At 40.0% G+C, this 16,947-nt stretch overlaps 1 protein-coding gene across 2 annotated transcripts in view; it reads right to left on the bottom strand.

The window, feature by feature from the left end:
- The window catches only part of LOC119476631 (synaptosomal-associated protein 25-A-like), a 47,468-nt gene extending 31,231 nt beyond the window's left edge, over positions 1-16,237 (bottom strand). For both annotated transcript variants that reach the window (XM_037750059.1, XM_037750051.1), the window contains exon 1: positions 16,079-16,237. The gene's annotated coding sequence lies outside the window, so the exon portion shown is untranslated. The remainder of the gene's footprint in view (positions 1-16,078) is intronic.
- Positions 16,238-16,947: the final 710 nt, after the last annotated feature.

Here is a 16,947-nt window from a genome sequence, read left to right as displayed (position 1 = left end):
ATGTGTTGTCAATGGCAACTGTATAATGATCCAGTGATGCATCTGCACCCTCTCATGTACTGAAATGAAACACATTTACAAACCTTTAACACCGGCAGCGACAATAACTGAACTGAATATAATACCGTGGCATCTCACTCAGTCACTAACAGTCAGACCGGTGCTCTCACATGCTCCTCGCTGCATTAATCTTCCCAGTGTAATGTTCAGCTGTGTTATTGATCAGTTGTTGATTGCTTACATCTTTGCAGTGGAGCTGCTTCCTGTTGACACACGTACAGCACAGTTTCTAGTTTCCTCTTATATTGACTCCCTCTGCCCATTGTCTGCGTCACTCACTTCTCGATCTATGATCTAACTTATATTTGAACCAATTTGTATTAATTTGCATTCAAAAGTAAATGTTAAAATGAAGCATTTACTGTACACAACGTCTATTTGGTGTAGTTGGTGGTGATGCTATTTAATCTTCATGATGCGAGTAACGTGTGTATTTGCTTGTATGCTGAGAATAACAATTGTGTGCTCCCACCACTTTTCCCTGATTGGATAATCGTTGGGCACCTGTGACCTTAAATCATCCAATCTCACCCATCAATATTGTGTATGATAATCACTGCATCGCTCTGCTCATCACGCATACACCCCCTCCATCTCTGTCACTACTTCCTTTAACACTCTCACTCTGAGTTAAGCTTTGGCCAGTAAACCATAGACTTATCTCACACTGGACATCCATTTAGCACACTGACACACAACTAACAAATCAGATTAATTTGCTGTTATAACAAGACATAAGCTTGGTCCCAAAATATACACTATAAACTAACTCCAAGCAGGTTAGTATACTCAAAACATCTGTATGCAACTATGCGTATGTGTGCTGCTGGTTGATGGACCCTATTCTACCACAATGCAAAGCATAAAGCTGCTCACAGCTGGAAGAAATTGAAACAAATTATGGATGTTTGTGAAACAGCTCCAGGAACAAATCGCAATTAAGTTCTTGGAAAATAACATTTTGATGTCCACATGTGCAGTTTAATTAGCAGTCATGTTCCAAAATCGCCCATTACTATAAAACAGTTAAATATGTTGATCCTTTTGTATACTAACTGCCAAACCAGTATAGTATGATGATTAGTATGTAGTACGTGTATAGACTTAGTGTGTAGTAAGGATTTGGGACGCACCATAAGAGTCTACAGCCATACTATAGCAGCTCTGTGAGGCTGTATTATTAGACACAGCAGTACTTTGAGCTAAATGCTAAAGTGACAATTCTACCATATTGCAGGTATACTGTTGTTTACCATGCTCTATGTCTATGTTAGGCATGCTAATCTTTGCAAACTAAACAGATGAGGCTGAATGATTGGACAGAATGACCAAAGTATGACAATGTTCTTGATAATGACGAAATGTTAATATTGGCTCTTGATGAAAAGTTTAGGACCACCAAAGTTATTACAATTCATCCTGGCAATCGAAAAAAAAAAAAATCAAAACGTGCAAAGTCACATGATCACAAACTTCAGTAGGACTCGTCCTCTGGGGACCATGCATGTATAATATTTCATGGCAATCCAGTTTTTGTTAAAATATGTCAGTCCAATGGGCTGGACCGACCAACAGACATTATTTAGACATTCCTAGAGACGCTAAAAAGTCCAAGGGGAAACTCTGCTAACCATATCTGCTTAAATAACCCCCACTGTCCTGTAAACACATACAGTATTATATGGACACAGTGTGCTCATGTTAGCTCAGCCAGCTCCTCTCAGCTACAACTGGGCTGAGAGGAGCTAGACACAAAACACCACAGTGTCCCAGTAACCTAAATCCTGAGAGAAACCTATTGATTTTTACTGGCAACATCGCTTAATTTAGATCCACAAGAACACTCTGGAGAACACTGGAGATTTGCAAATGGCACAAAAACAAAACTGATGGGTCTGCATCACCCTTTTTTTGCTGGTGACACTTTGCTAAAATGTTCTACTTTATAAATGTTTCTATTTCCTGTCAGCTTTTTGAACGTTTCACATCACAATGCAACAATCTGTTTTCCTCTCTCCTCCTCCTCGTCCTCTGTCCATGCATCCCACCCTGAAAGTCACTTCCTCTTTAACATGCTTAACATGTTTCATAGACCCACTACAGTCACGCTGACATAACACAAGGTCCGGCCGTCCCCCATCCCCCATCCCCCACCTGCGGCCCTGCTGGCTGTCACTCGTCTTGACTGACGGCTGCTGTAAGGCCTGAACTGCCGGGCTCAGCCCGCGGAGAGATTAAAGTCAGCAGGGAAAGAGGATTTACTCTCCACTGTTTTCTCCCCTCCCTCTCACACACTCACTCCTCTATCTAGCTCTTCTCTCATGCTTTCTTTGTTTCCACACTCTGTCCATGAATGTATACAGGGCATGTCCAGTAACAAGAATGAGAGAGTAAGTGATTATGTAAGATTTAAGTAACATAATGTAACATTTACTTGTATAATATATACCTCTACTTTACAGCGGGTGTGGGTCTTTCCAGGGCAAATCCTCTAGCTCACAGGAAGTAGTACAATTTATCTCAAAGGAAGGAGGACTTATATCAACAGGATAAGGACAAAAACATTATAATAATTGTCAAGGGATGTCTAGAAGTGCGGAGCAAAAACACCACAACGACAAATACTTTCCATCCAAAAAAAATGAGCAGCAGATTCAAGCTTGATGAGAGAACAAAATGGAGACATTAAAAGGGCAGCAATGAATTATTGATCAAAAATATTAATAGCATTAATCCTAAAAGCTGTTAAAGGGAGATGTGGAAACAGTTTGAGAGGAGGTTTGGAAGGAGCTAATATGTGGACTCCTCCTACGTCTGTCATTCTTTCTGCATTTCTTTTGTTGGTTAAAAAGTCCTGAGTTAGTTTCCATCCTGTCGAACTCTGTTTTTCTCCCGCTTTGTCTGTCTCATCCATTATCAACATCTTTTCTTTCCTACAAAACCATTTAGTACCAGTACCATGGCATGTTGTGGAGATAATATGAACTATGAGTTTGTTTCATGGCATGTTGTATGATGAATAGAGCATATAGTAGAACAGAGCAGCGTACAGTTTTGGCACAGAGCTCCAGAAAGGGACTGGATTAGCACTGTCATACGCTGACATGATTAACACACAGCTACATGGCCCCAATCGTGGAAGAATCCAAACGACAAGCTATTTCAGGCAACAAAGAGAAATCCTGTCAAAGCATACAAATGGAAAATTCCACTATGAAAACCCTGAAAACACTAAACGCCCAGTTGAAGAGACAACATGCGTTTGTACAGTATGAAGAGCTGTCAGTGATGAAGGAGTCTTTTTGGGAAGAAGGTATTTTTACTTTGAAACTCTTTCAAACACTGTTTATTGCATAATGACATGACTGATAGATGAAGTTTTAAGTCACATTCCAACCCTGTTTTCTACAAAATGACGTTCCTATATAACTAAACTGCATTCTCAATTACATTTCGAGGGAAATGTGTTTTCTCCCAGATTACAGTCGCAGTTTTAAACAGTTTTAAACACGTGGTTATCATTGTAAATTGAAATAAAACCAAGAAAAAATGCAACAAAACAACTTTGTTAGGTTCAGGCAACAAAACTACTTAGCAAGGTTTACCAAAAAAAACATGGTTTGGCTTAAAATGACTACGTTTGTTATGTTATTACGCTACGGACGTAAAATAAAAGAACATTGACTTTTAGTTCCACATGGGACACGAACAGTGGCGTCCTAGGTGAAAGTCCTGTATTTGTTTGACCCATCGACCACCCCGACATCCTCTACACGGACTTCAGCGGACTATCACCACATATATATTTATAGTACGTCAAAAACAAATGTAATCCGCGAATCTGTTATGTAATCTGCAGTTTCGTTGTATGGGAATGTAATTTTTAGAGACAGGGCTGCACATTCATGTAGGATCTACAGTACTGTATGTGCTTTCAGTGTATTCATGCATTAGTATACTTGACATGCAGCGATTATATTGTACCTACTGATAGTAAGAAATGATTACTGAAGAGCATGGGTTCCATGGGACCTTTAAAATGTAATTTATTTCCTGTTTCAGTAGGATGTCATGTGGGACATAGCACAAACATAAGATGAGGAGAAAATGGCTCAAAAAGGCAGGTCAGGATAAAGTCACCATTAACCCTTTAATCATCTCCATCTCTAGCACTTAGTTGAAGCATGTCATGCCCTTACACAAAGCATACATAGAAAGTGTTTCTGTAGGTTCTGTTTACATCAACCTGAAGAGAGAAATACGAAGATAAGCTATGAAACCTTTGAGAGATGTTATAAAAATGCTAATTTATAGTAAATCTCCTTTGTGATAAATAATGAAAGACACCTGCAGGTTGATTAAATGCAGCCTGGATGAAGGATAAATGCAAAGAAGGGAATTTCAATGTCCTCCACTGCATGCACGACCAATTCAGGAGAGATTCAGGGTAAAGAAGATGAAGTCACACTTTGTTTAGCATGCGTCACCGTAGCAGACTGTCAGGCTGTTTTGATAAACTGCCTCGACTCTGAACCGAAAGGACTGCTATCAATCAAGCGCTGTGTTCAGTTGAGATAAACACTGTTTGTGAGGGGAAATAGGACATCAGGACACTCACAGTCAGGGAAACCAGGTCAGCTCGTCAGTTGTTCGGTTGTATTTTTCTCACGGGTTTATAGAAGCACTAACCTAAATCTGGGGGATTCTGAGGAGAGCTGCTTCACTTTTCTCTCTCTTTCATGCATTTGTTTTTGCGGATTAGTTGGGAGAGGCGGCGGCAAATGAGACGGTGGGCACAGTGTGACTGGAAATTAGCATTGCTATTTCTGTAACGCTCCTTTTCTTTGTATAATTGCGAGCTAAGCTGGTTGTGTATAATTGAATGGCACAAAAGTGAACCCTGGGCAGCGAGTGGGTTTTCTAGAGAGGCAACAATTTAACCCGACAGAAAGAACACGCATGAAGGAGCAGCGACGGACAGCTGAAGAGATTTCAACACAGTGACTTTTCTTTGGTTCTTATTCTTGCACATCTCTTACCTCAGCAGTGTTGCACAAAAACACTGAAGGTAAGAGAGGGGGTATTAATGAATTGAATGAAGACAGTAAACTAAAATCTCAGAGTGAAGGAGACTGCAGACTCACCGTGTCACACTATAAACGACAGAGTGTTCTGTGCAGGTTAACACTTCACTACACTCAATAACATCACACAGCGAGAACTGGTTCAAGGACAAGGAGGAGAGCAACAGCAGGACAGACAAGGGTGTGTGTGTGTGTGTGTGTGTAGTAAGTGTAGGTGTGTATAGGTGCACAGGTGTGTGTGTGTAGGTGAGGGTGTGCAAGTGTCAGAGGGTCCAACATCTTACTATATCAAAGCAGAACCATGTTTCATTATTCACTGGATAGAGGCAGGTCAACATTATTAATGCAACAGCAGTGTGTGTGTGTGTGTGTGTGTGTGTGTGTGTGTGTGTGTGTGTGTGTGACAGCCTTAGTACATACAGCACATACAGTGTGTGTGTTAACAGGAGCATGCGTGTTTCAGTACACACCTGCATGCACATGTGGCTGTTCATATGCATGTGTGTACAGCATGTATGGTTTTTCTATTTTCTATCCTATCCAGCTCTCTGTTATTATTGTATCAGTTTGTCTCAGTGTGCGCCAGATTACATTATTTATTTTAATAGGTTTTTCTAATTTAATGTATCTAATAATATGACTAAAGGGTAACTTCAGTATTTTTCAACCTGGACCCTATTTTCCTATGTTTTTGTTTCTACGTGACTAACTGGGACAATTTCTGAAACTGGTCCAGTACTGAGGGAGAGCGCGGGAGACGGCTGCCGTTCACAGGCTGCAATATGGTGCTATCGGAGGGCAAGCTGGCAGCTTCATTTACGTCCACTAAAAGTGCTTGTTTTTGCCATGACAGGCTTTGTTAGTCACTAAGACACAAAAACATGGGAAAATAAAAAAACTAAAGGCTAAATGATTTCAAAGATGCATAGTTTCATTCATTGTCTGTCTATGATGTAAATAACTGTGTTTACATGAATATGAGGCAAAAGAGCATGCAGTGGTTAAGCACTGTCACCTCACAGCAAGAGGGTCGCAGGTTCGTGTGGAGGTGTGGAGTTTGCATGTTCTCCCCATGTTAGTGTGGGTTTTCTCTGGGTTCTCTGGTTTCCTCCCACAGTCCAAAGACATGCAGGTTAATTGTTAACTCTAAATAGCCCGTAGATGTGAATGTAAGCGTGAATGGTTGTCTGTCTCTATGTGTCAGCCCTGTGATAGTCTCACGACCTGTCCAGGGTGTAACCCCGCCTTCAGCCAATGTCAGCTGGGATCGGCTCCAGCCCCCCTGTGACTCTGAATAGGATAAGCGGTTACAGATAATGGATGAATGGTCTTCTAGCTGCTCAACCTAATATTCTTTAGCATCAAATATTTTAGCGTGGCAATGCTTAGGCATGGATTACTTTATGTCCATGTTATCACTGAGATGATGTAATTTGGTCAATGAATCTGTCCTCACTTGAACTGATGGTGTCGTCCTAATCATAACTAGACCTGCAAGCAGATATACCAGCGTCCTAAGAACCACAAGTGCACCATCAGCACCTTTTATCAACACTACATTTGTCTGTCATAAAGATTATAGAATATATAGACACAATGAAATGAGGGAAATAACCAAATTCAAAAATGGTCTCAGTGTACGCTGTTTACATGTGATAAAAGCTGTAAGCTGTCTGACTATCTGAGCCATCCTGTAACGCCCTGATCTGATTTCTCTCTGCTTTTTATTGCAGTCAATAGTAGATCACACACACACACACACACACATGCAGTTGTGTAACCTTGCAGATCGTACTCTTATCCTGGAAAACATTTATTCTGGCGTCAGAGAGGCTCTTGTTAAGACGGAGAGACTGATATTCTTCAATTACTTACACACAGTCAACTTTCACCTGCGTGGTCAGGACCAAGCAGATCTTCTATATACAGACTCAGGAGGGTAAAGTATCTGCTGACTCTACATGTATCACATCATCCATTCTCAGACAACCTTCATATCATATTATATATTAGGTACATCCACACAACAGTGACGGTTCAGGATTTTTGCAAACTTTCCTGTAGCTCGTGTTTCTTTGTTTGTCTTCATGTCCTGCTGCGTCTCTCTTACAGAGGTTAACTCTTCCATCTATTCACTTTATTCACACGGTGACCACATTTCAACCTCCTAGAAGTTATTACGTTGTGGTGAGAAACGTAACATCGATCCCTGGATTATGTTAAGAGGCAAAGTTATTTTTTAATGAATGAAGCGCTACATTTATGTACCGCACTGGAGTTGCGGGGACGTAGTTAGGGTGGACGGTGGGCTGATAAAGAGCAGCACTTTGTCCAGGGTTCGTATCCTGAATCGTATCTGTGGTTAGGTTTAGGAAACAAAAGCACTTTAGTTAAAGGTGGAAAAAGATTGTGGTTTTGTGGTTTTGTAAACCAGATCATGTTTCCCTAAAACCTTAAATGTAGGGTTGATAATGCTGAGAAATTAGTAAGAGTACACTAGATTTTAACAATTATCCAACTGAAAAACGGAGCCCAGTGTTGCCAACTCTTTTCCAATGAAAGTAGCTAGCAGCACTAGCTCCAAAAGTCGCTAAATCTAGTGAGAAAGTTGCCAAGTCGGCAACACTGACAGCCGGTTCAGGTCTCCCTCCAAAGTCACTCCCCCAAAATTATCATTACGAATGCAAACAATGAACGTGGCTATTGTTATTACTCACTGCTGTCAAGTTAGCAGCTTGTGGAAGACTCCGGTGATGCGCAACGAGTGCACGAGAAGAGTGCACACAGGTAGGTAAGTAGACAGGTAGGTAGCCAAACATCTCAATCGGCCCAAATTAAATGATTGGATGGGTTTATTACAGTCCTGCGGCAGCCACAGATACCAGATTTTTTTTTGATCTATTGGTTGCTGTTGGGATATAATGAGAATTTCAGCAAAATAACAAAAAATGTATTTGAACAACACAACCCTACCTTTGACCAAGAGCTGCTTAATAATGCCGTATTCACTACAAGCAGATATTGTATAGCAAAAGCTGATACGTTAATGAACAATATTTCCTCTTTATGTTCAAAATGTATTTGCTGTTTTAAATTGGTTGAATATTAACATAATTTCTAGGAGACAGGGTTGTCTGATTTACATCTCTGCTCATGATACCAGAGGTAAGTTTCAGAGTATACTTTCTTTGTTAGGACACTTTTAGAGTTTAGCACCATTTCCATCCATCTTCTAGCAAGCAAACAAAACACATCAGACTCCAAGGCAAATGAAAGTAGTGTTTTATACCACAGGTAGCACCGTGGCTCCGGCCTTTACACCACTACTGCTGCTGGTTGTTTGTTGTATCAGAGACAACTGTTGATTTATTAGTCTATTATTCGAAATAGAACATTTGTTATCAGTCTATTGCCAAAAGAAAAATATGAATTCAGTCATATATTTCACGTTCATTTATAAGCAGACAAAAACATATTTTCACAGAAATAATATCTTTTATGTTTAGTGCAGTTTTTCACAGTCACCCACTCAAACCACATACACACTGTATACCTCCACGCTGACCTATAAGAAGTAAACACATATGCCAAAACGTGACCGGGCCAGAGAGCATGATGGGAGCCCGAGGGCTAAACTATTCAGACAGAACGCCCACCTCTTCATGCCTGACTGCTTATATACTATACGTGTACCAAGAGCCACACAAACACACACAAATGCATGGACTACTGAAGATGTTTTACCAGTCTAACACTCATCATTCTAATATTAGATTGAAAATAAAACTGTGATGGTAAAAAAATATATATATATGAGGGGGAGATCCCTCTGTTTGATCTGCACTGACACAAAATTAAGGCCTACAGTCATTTCAGTGTGACGGGTCCTGGATGCGTTAAAGAACAATTTCTGGATGCATAAAAAAATCAATTTTCTCACATTCTTTATCACATTTAACTTCAAAACCAGACAGTGAAATGATAAGGCCAATATTATGATCTCAATTCTTTGTAGTCTAGATGTAATCAGCCACAATGTGCACACTAACAGACGAGTATTTAAAACAACTTCAAACAGGCTAATCTCAAGATAACTGAAGAGAAAGACTCTCAACTTTCAACTGTTGTAGTTGAAAGAGCAGCGTTCTTTATATGTTATAGCATAAGAAGGATTTAACTATATCACCATCCTACAACAAATATTTTCATGTAAAGATCTTTCAGGTGAATAAAATATACTCGAGCCAGGACTATGAATCATTTCATTATTTAACAATCTAATATTCATTAAGTTTCCATCCACTTTCACACTTTCAGAAATACCGATCATGTCAGATGTTCGGAGAACAGTTTTATAATCGAGCCTCCTGATTTCCATCCAGGTTGACCACAGCGGTTAAATGTGATAGGAACAGGGTAGAAAAGCTCACAGTGCTGGTTTTCTGCCCACATTAACGCCTGCCGTGGCAATATGGCCTCGCTGAATTAAAACATTCCCTATGGAGAGGCAGGAAGGACGCACAAAGGGAAATCTGCTGTGGAAAATCACTGAGGAAATCAGGAGGATAAATGCCTGAGCGTGTTATTTTTGTGCTATTTTACAGCGAAATGCCACCAAAATGGAAACCTTAGATGTTATTATCCCCAAAACACTTTCTTATAATTGGCCAAAACTCTGCATGCATTATCACAGACCTTAGGGGCTCATTTTCTTGTAAACTGTCCTGTACTGTAACACAATGATTCTCACAGAGTAACTGCATGCAGCTGCCTGGTACAAGGTCACAACCTAACCACCTGGTGTGTAAAAATGCCCCATTTAAGATGCCCGGCTCCGATTTTAACACCTTCGCCGTGACGGAGGATTACACGACCCACATGACAAATGGTTCCCAGCATTCAGTCATTTTTTTTTTTTGTCTCAGCTGAGCAGGGATGATGGAGCAGATTGCATTCATGACAATTCCTCGTTATATAATCCAAGGGAGGACAGACAGACAGACAGAAAGCTATGGCAGGCGGGCGAGGATTGAGACAGGCAGATTAACTAAAGAAATGGATGTACTGTACATGAAGACTTGTGCAGAGGTGGAGTGGTCAGTCAGAACGGCAGAAAACACACATACTAAAACAGTTTTAGAAACAGTTTTGAACCGTATCAAGAGGGATAATTACAGTAAATCCTTTATAAAAAATGATGCATCTGCAGCCACCTACAGCCATCCTCTTCAAATGTTGTGATCTGTCAACATGTTCACGACAAATTGGACCGAATGATGTGCAGACACACAGACATGCAGACAGGGAAACATGGCGGTGTGGGACGTACAGGAGATTCAAAGCAATCATCTGTGGCCTGCAGGGATAATCACTGCAAAGCCCCACTGTCCCATTCACTGAGGATAAAACCCACTGGATTAATCTGTAGGCCTACAGAATACACACACACACACTGACTGCCTCAAAACACTTACATAACACATGGACCACTCTCCCTCTCGCTCTCTTTTACTTTCCCTCCCTCGTACATGCTTTCCCTTTTCTTTCACATACTCAGCCTCTCTCTCTCACTTCCTGCTCCCACTACAACACACTAAACCTAGATACACAAACACACAAACACACACACACACACACACACACACACACAAACACACACAAACACAATCTCCACCACCCCCGCCTTTCTACCGTTTCTTCTCCTCTCTCCTCCCGCTTGCACACATTCGAATGGACACCTGTCAACATGCTGCTCTTTACATGCTGTTCATTTATAAACACTAGTGTTGACAGGTACATATAGTACAGTATATATTAGAGCAGATATAGGTACATACTGTTTATATACATACTGTACATTCATACAGGATGAAGAAAGATGTGTAAAAAAAATCTATTGCTTATTGCGCACATGAAACTGCATATGCAGAAGTACAGACAACATGGTTACAGTATACACAACACACACACGTGTACACACAAATACCAAGCACATAAATAACTGCGAGGGACCTTGAGCAGATATTTCCATAAGACAAACTATTTTCCTCATTTGAAACTTTGACTGATTTTAATGTTTAATTCATTACCCCTTTAAAATCTTTTTCTAAAAAAACCTTAAGGTTAAGTAAGGGAGGGGGTTGATGAGCATCCCTACAGACAGTAGCTACTCCTGTGCCTGAGGAATCAGGTTACTACAGATCCGCCATGTCATCCTGATCAATAAGCGGGGATATACATATCACAATTTCATCATCTTCAACATCTGAAATGATCCGTTTCATCGATGTAGCCTCAGGATCAGAATACAGAGTCTGTCTCTGTTTCTGTGAAGGGGAAGGTGGGTCAGTCAGCAAAATAAACTATGGATGTATGTGTCTAAAAAATGATGGTTCGCTGCCTTTTAAGCCGACAGAGTGTTAGAAGTGCCCTGTGGAGTTTTCTTGTAAGCGAACAAGAAACACCAAAAACACATCGGGCCTCATGCAAAAACGTTCCGCATTCACCAATTTTCTCGTATTATGAATTTTCTCTTAGGTACCAGTGTTGTCACGATACTGGAATTTCTTACTTTGATACAATACCCTGAAAAATATCGATATTCAGTACCATTTTTGATACCACGGGGAAAAATTGGCACCATACTGCGGGCATCAAATATAAGATTTTTATTAAAAAAGAGAAATAGCGGTGTGGTTCAATGCACTGTCAGGGAGAGAATAAAGAGCAGAAAGCACAGCTGGTACCTGTGTATCGATACTACGAAAAATGAGTATTGAAACCATTACAAATATTTAGTATTTTTCAGATATTTTTGACAACACTATTAGGTACGAACACAATTAACAAGTGGTCCAGACCTGTCGTAGGAGTCATGTCCAATTAGTCTGCTGTTATTAAAACAATTTGAATCAATTTCAAAGTTTGAAAATTCTATATATATATATATATTAACTTCATAATTATGTGGACATTATCCTGTTCGACTCCTGTTGCGATTATAATTATACTATCATTCTAAATGTATTCATATAGCCTAACGATATCATTAGTAATCTAAATTGACCATTGATGCTATTGTATAACACTACAATTTCAATATGAACATCTCAAACTGCAAAATGACTTGGCTGACTTATTTCTTTTGGATGTGCGTCAGGCTCTTGGAAGAGAGCGTGTCTTTAGACAGCGTGCTGATATATTGGCAGAGACAGATGAATGGGGCAGGACGAGTAGCCTTAGATTGTATCATTAGGGCGTCAATTATGATAAGTTACAATTCTCACGAATGGGCACTCATTTAGGTGGTATTCATCATGTGTACGCAGGTCATTTACACAGTTATATGAAGTTAGGAACGTTGCTGAATCTGACATGGCACACTCGTACAAGCCCACAGTACGAAAAAAAGTAACATAAAGTTAAGACAAGAATACAAAACTGTTTTTGCACAAGGCCCATTGTGTGTATCCTTGAGCCTGTAAAAGCTCCACTAGTGGTCAAAACCTCTGGGCGTACTGTAAGTTACAGATATGTTATGTTGCCAGAGATTAGATAAAGACAATGTTTTACAAGTCACAAGAACGTCTCAAGTCTTGGCTGTTAAGTTCCAAATCCTACATTTTGTGTTTCAAGTCCTAAACTATTAAGTATTTGTCTGTTTTCTGCCAGAACGGCAACTTTCCCTCATGCAACATGATGGACAACTGAGAATTGTTTACCTGCACTCTTTTTTGTAACATAATTTTTAATGTTGTTTACGCTTGGGAAGGATATCATGTCTTCATCATGTCATTCCAAGTCTAAAGTCACGAGTCATTGGTATTACTGTAAAGTCAGTTGCATCCCTCTTCTGTTTTTGTGAAGCCTAAAGTCATGTGACTCAAATCCACACCTCTGTAAGTAGCCCGACTGTGTGGGTGATCCCAAAACATCCTGCAGGGCTTCTAAAAACATCTGCCCCTCCCAGAAAAGATGGGATTAACTAAAGATGACAAACAAACAAGTCTGTTTGATGAATGACGTGCCATCCAAACATTAACAGGTTTTAAGAGTGCAGGTCCAAAACAAATCTGTATATAAAAATCCCACATGGTAAGAAAGACAACAGGTGCCAAGAACAAACAGCAAAATGTGATCTCCCTGCTCATTTTATTGCTGAAACCTAATAAGTGAGCAACACGCAGTGAAAAAGAAGATTGTGATCACAGCGCATTTCTTGGATATTACTGTTTTTTTCTACCATCTGGCACTTTTGTGGTACATTGAAATTCAACAAGGAGAGTGCAAAAAGAACGAGATGAATAAATAACGAGGGGAATAAATTAAACTGTGTGACTGTGAAAGGGACAAGAGGAAAAGTGTGTTGTTCATGTGTGTTTTTGACAGATGTAGCAGGAGGCTGGTGGTAATTTCTCACCATTCTTCTGTGGGCAGGGTGATGGATTGGTGAGTGATGGGTGCTGAGGAGGGGGGTAAGGATTCGAGAGCAGCGGGGTTGTGACAGTCGAGGCAGGAACCATTTTCTCAGCAGGAAACCGATTATTTGTGCACCCTGGGTTCATGTTCATGTACGGAGAATCAGCGGAAAAAAGACTTGTTTCACCTGCAGCCTGAACAAAAGAACAACTTCACAAACTAATTGCAATCTAACTTCCTCACAAAAGCCTTTCTATTAAACTGAGGCAGAGATCCAAGAAATGTATTAGCAAAGAAATGCATAAAAGGTCGACCGAGGTTGGATGTGTTTTAGTTGGCTGAGATATCTCAGCGTAGGTTGAGTGCTTCCTGGTCATTTCCTGTCTTAACTGAAGCATCTATCTGTTTACTCCTGGTTACAAATAACACCAGGCTGCCAAACAATGACAACAAACACGTGTTAACCTGCTTAAGAGTCGGCCTGAGCTCTTTGTCCTCGCTGACATTACTGTAATACAGATACACGGTGGCAGGACGGGAAGCAGGGAGGGCCAAAAGTTTGCATAACACTCTTTTTCCTGGAACGGAAGTGCAGTTCATTTCTAAATTAAAACTGCTATTAATAAAAATGATTGTGAAGTCCTGCCTTGAATAGTAAACAAAATGCCATCATCATGCCCCTATTTTCAATTGTTTCTTTTACTAAATCGTGCAACAAGGCTCATTTCACAACTTCACAACTTCACACATGATGATGTAGTCACACAATAACTTTATTTTCTAAGAATGTTTTGTAAAAATAAGCCTTTTTTAAGGAGAGATGCTTCACTGAGTCAGAGCTGTAACTATTTGTTCCCGTATCCCCACATGGAGACACAGGAACAACACTGTTGCCAAACTCTTGGTGTGCCAAACAACAACAACAACAACAACAACAGTGCGTTGGCCTGTTTTCCACCACAAAGTACACACCTCTCCCTACAACACAGACAGACACATAGACGGATAGATATGTAAGCATTAAAGCTTCAGTAGGCAGAATATTTTTGGCATCATTGGGCAAAAATTCCATAACAACCTTTCAGCATATTGTAATTCAAGTGTTCTGAGAGAAAACTAGACTGCTGATCCTCCTCATGGCTCTGTTTTCGGGAGACTTTGGCCAATCACAGGTCATTTCAGAGAGAGAGAGCGTTCCTATTGGCTGTGCTCCGGCTGGTGGGCGGTGCTTGGTATTTCCTCAACTGTTCTCAACATGGCTGCCGGGTCACAAACGTTCTCATGTTACAGCTAAACAGTACGCTACAAGATGTTTCTGAAAACATTTGAGGTGAGAAATAGGCATTAAAGTACCAGAATATTAATTAATACTTGATCAGCGCTGCCTAGTTTGACTGTTTGATCAGAGTTTGTGAGTGATTGACAGCTGCTCAGAGACGGCAAGGCTCCAGCTCGGCTCTGATTGGTTGTTTTCCTCCGGTCTGTGAAATCTTGCAGATGCCATTAGGAGCACCGGAGGACACCAGAGGCACATGATTTATTTCAGATTACCTGTCTCATGCACTACTTTCAGGATATAGTGACCGTTTTTTACAAAAAAAATACTTTTTTTAATCATATTTGCTCCTTTTCTACCCACTGCAGCTTTAATGACTTCCTATTCAGCCAGTGTTTTAAGGCCAATGAGCATTAAGTCAAAAGGTAAAGGTCAGACCTCTGGAAATCATCTCATCCAACACTCAGCCATGAAACAGCATCACCACAACACCACTGTGGCCATGAGTACCTCTAAGAGACAAAGCAATGTCCATCTGAATTGTCATCCAAAATAAAGCCTATACCAAACTGTGACAACGTAAAGAGGGAATCATTTCACTTGTGCTCTCACAACCAGATAAAACCTCTACTTCTAATGTCCCACACTTGTTTAAAGAAGAACAGAAGACTTTGACATGTATTTGAACACCACAGATCTGATTTGATGACAAGTTCTCTCAGTGCTTTTTTTGCTTTAGCTCGCTTGAGCTCATTGTGAGTTGTGTGTGTGTGTTTGCTCTGGAGCTGTCCATGGTGCTGAACATCATTCACTCTGCATAACACTGTGAAACCAACTCCACAGAGGCTGCTGCTTTATCCTTTAATTTAATCCTTACACACAAACAACTACTTTAATCCTGTAATATATTTAAAGACAGGAAGCTTCCTATCCAAAAAACACAGAAAACACAGAAGAAATACCACAAAGTGTGATCCTTTCATGACATAAATATCAAAAACAGCAACATTTACACTGATTCTCCTTTCAGATATGACTTCTTTATTAAACTAAACCACAAAGACAAATAGCTATAATAAACAGACAATATAACAGCTGCATCTATCAATCTAAACTTTGACAACACAGCCAGGTAAAGGTGTTTAAATAAGCTTTAATGCCACATATTCTTATTAATAATAAAACTTTAATTGGTCTGTTTTTGCATCAGTGGAAAACAGAGAAAACGAGTCAAACGTACCTGGTTAAGTTTCGTCTGCTCTTCTTCTTCTTCTTCTTCTTGTTGTTATTTTAGTATTTGTTTGGTATAAAGGATGAAAATGTCTGTCCGTGCTGCCTGCCTCCTCTCACCGGGACTGTCCCCCGCAGAAACACTCCGCCCTCCTCCGCCCAGAGAGTGAAGCCGGACGCATTACGGAAGCACACACTTCCTGTTCGTGTTTTACAAAATAAGAAACTGTAAATATACTCCTTGTTAGGTCAGAGGTCTCTAAGAAACCTGAGGCTCTTCAGCTCCTCTCCAGAGGCTCCCTGTGGATTTATAAAACATTTAATGAATAACTGTTTTTCGTTTACATTTTCATTTTTATTTATCATTGTTGTAGGTCTACGGTACGACTGTACGACTGCACGACTGTACGACTGTACGACTGTACGACTGTACGACGGTACGACTGTATGACTGTACGACTGTACGACTGTATGACTGTATGACTGTACGACTGTATGACTGTATGACGGTACGACGGTACGACTGTATAAGGGCCACATTGAGGGAAATAAATAAATCTGAGATTTTGAGAATAAAGTCATAATATAATGAGAATAAAGTCGTAAGTTTACGAGAATAAAGTCGTAATATTATGAAAATAAAGTCATAAGTTTACGAGAAAAAAGTCGTAATATTATGAAAATAAAGTCATAAGTTTACGAGAAAAAAGTCGTAATATTATGAAAATAAAGTCATAAGTTTACGAGAAAAAAGTCGTAATATTATGAAAATAAAGTCATAAGTTTACGAGAAAAAAGTCGTAATATTATGAAAATAAAGTCATAAGTTTACGAGAATAAAGTCGTAAGTTTACGAGAATAAAGTCATAAGTTTACGAG

This window comes from Sebastes umbrosus, chromosome 2, assembly GCF_015220745.1.
Source record: "Sebastes umbrosus isolate fSebUmb1 chromosome 2, fSebUmb1.pri, whole genome shotgun sequence".
NCBI classification, from domain to species: Eukaryota; Metazoa; Chordata; class Actinopteri; order Perciformes; family Sebastidae; genus Sebastes; species Sebastes umbrosus.
Note: the sequence above shows the minus strand (reverse complement) of the source record. Positions and strands in the feature narration are given on the sequence as shown.